The sequence below is a fragment of the Heptranchias perlo genome, chromosome 12, assembly GCF_035084215.1.
Source record: "Heptranchias perlo isolate sHepPer1 chromosome 12, sHepPer1.hap1, whole genome shotgun sequence".
Lineage (NCBI taxonomy): Eukaryota > Metazoa > Chordata > Chondrichthyes > Hexanchiformes > Hexanchidae > Heptranchias > Heptranchias perlo.
The window spans coordinates 66,565,750-66,568,249 of NC_090336.1; the positions used below are offsets into that span (position 1 = coordinate 66,565,750).

At 56.1% G+C, this 2,500-nt stretch overlaps 1 pseudogene; it reads left to right on the forward strand.

The window, feature by feature from the left end:
- The first annotated feature begins 462 nt into the window (after window positions 1–462).
- LOC137329605 (U2 spliceosomal RNA) lies at window positions 463–579 on the forward strand (annotated as a pseudogene).
- Window positions 580–2,500: the final 1,921 nt, after the last annotated feature.

The following is a 2,500-nucleotide window of genomic DNA, read 5'->3' on the forward strand; positions in this document are numbered from 1 at the left end:
GAGAGTTGCCTCAAGTCCCTGAGGGACCTGGACACGAGGCCGAATACACACGCACGCCTGCTGCACTGGCAGCAGCGACCAACAGGGGGCTGACCGGCTGATCCTTCCCTTTCACAGGCAGGCTTTTGGCCCTCGCTGAAACGACAAAGGTGTTCAGAAGGAAGTGCTGGGGGGAAGGCAGGCAGGGAGGGACGGACACAGGGAAGTCCGCACAAAACAGGTCCCCTGGAACCTCTGACCCAGAAAAACGGGTTCCTGGTGAAAGCAGTCCTGCCATTGACATGACAATGGACAGGGCCCGGCAGCTTGAGACACATCTTTCTTTCAATATGCAAGTTCTTTTTAAAAAAGTTTCCTTCCACAGCAGCTCTGAGTGAGAGAGAGAGAGAGAGAGACACTGACTCACTGACTGATACTGACACCGACACACACACACACACACACACACACACACACACACATATTATTTATTATTATTTTTAATTGATTTTTAGAACAGGGAGATGGAATAGGGGCTTGCTCCGTCCACTCCACGCATCGACCCAGTATTGCAGTGTTTCTGGGAACGGTGCAGCTCCCCGTGGGGAGATATTCAAAAGGAAAATCAGCTCTTTCCCAGTGTCTCTGTGTGTGTGTGTGTGTGTGTGTGTGTGTGTGTGTGTGTGTGTGTGTATTATTACTGAGAATAAAGCTGATATCTCTCTCTCTCTCTCACTCAGAGCTGCTGTGGAAGGAAACCTTTTTAAAAAGAACTTTCTCAGCTCAGTGGTATTTTTTTCTTCTCCAAGGCTGAGTGCCGCTCGCACGGAGCGATATAATTCAAAGTGCAAAATAACTTGGCGTCGTTGACTTTAAACAAGCAGGGTCTGCTTCCAAATGAAAGCTGCGCTCCCGAACTGGACTGACTGACTGTCTGTCTGTCTGTCTGTCTGTCTGTTTGTCAAGGGGAGGAAAAGGTGGCGGTGGTGGTGGTGAGGGTGGAGCTTTACGCTCAGGAGGGGAGACTTTCTTTCAGAGGTGCCAATTAATCTGCAGCAGAAAGTCATCCCCCCCGACCGGGATTCGAAGCCCGGTCCTGACCACGAGACCACCGGGGAGAGTTGCCTCAAGTCCCTGAGGGACCTGGACACGAGGCCGAATACACACGCACGCCTGCTGCACTGGCAGCAGCGACCAACAGGGGGCTGACCGGCTGATCCTTCCCTTTCACAGGCAGGCTTTTGGCCCTCGCTCAAACGACAAAGGTGTTCAGAAGGAAGTCCTGGGGGGAAGGCATGGAGGGACGGACACAGGGAAGTCCGCACAAAACAGGTCCCCTGGAACCTCTGACCCAGAAAACCGGGTTCCTGGTGAAAGCAGTCCTGCCCCGCCCTGCCATTAACATGACAATGGACAGGGCCCGGACCAGGCGCAGCGGACGGTAGCGAGCAGTCGGAGGGTGAAAATCCGCCAGTGGGTGAAAAGGAGAGCCGTGCGGTGAGAGGAGGCGGAAAGCGGTTCGCAGACTTTTGCTGTACCTCCGGCGGGCAGCGCCGCACCTCCGAGCGCTCGGTACCGTCCGCTGCGCCTCGTCCTGCCGCACGCGACGAGCCGTCCCCGGAGGAAATCGGCCTCGGCCTTCCTGAGATATCAGTCTCCAGGTGGGACAGAAAAACCGGGGGCCCCCGGCTCGCTTTCGGCGGCCCGCTAGTCGACTTCCCGTCGTGCGAACGCGATCCTTCCGGTACCCTTCGGTGCCCCTTGCCCGACTCTAGCTCCGGTGGTAAAGCGGAGTCGGTCGGTCTGACGGCCGCCGAGTTAGCAGGCGGAAAGCGGTTTGCAGCCTTTCGCTGTACCTCCGGCGGGCAGCGCCGCACCTCCGAGCGCTCGGTACCGTCCGCTGCGCCTCGTCCTGCCGCACGCGACGAGCCGTCCCCGGAGGAAATCGGCCTCGGCCCTCCTGAGATATCAGCCTCCATACGGGCGTCACAAATCAGTGGACATGGTCAGCTGCAAAGCAGTGTCATTACAACCTTTCATAAACGACAGGGCAGCACCGCACTGCACTGCACTGCACTGCACCCCACACTACATCACACTTGCCTGCCTGCCAGCCTGCCGCTGCCTACTCTCACCAGCGGACCAAAGTGAGGATAACACCCCGAAGCAAGCATCTCCCTTGCCGCCCACCAGCCCACACCAATCCCCTTGCCTGCCTCCCACAAATTCCACCAGCGAGGCAAAGTGAAAATCAACCCCCAAAAAACGCACTCCACACCGGCCATCGCCCGCTATACACCCCCCCCCCCCCCCGGGGCGAATATTAAGCCCGAGAACACCGACTGTAACCAACCGCAGTGAAAAGTTGAAGTGGCAACTCATTAACCAGATTTACACTTGGCAACTCATAAACCAAATGAACAAAAAATCTGGTTAATGAGTTGCCCAAAATAAATCTGGTTAATGAGTTGCCACTTCAACTTTTCACTGCGGTTGGTTACAGTCGGTGTTCTCGGGCTTA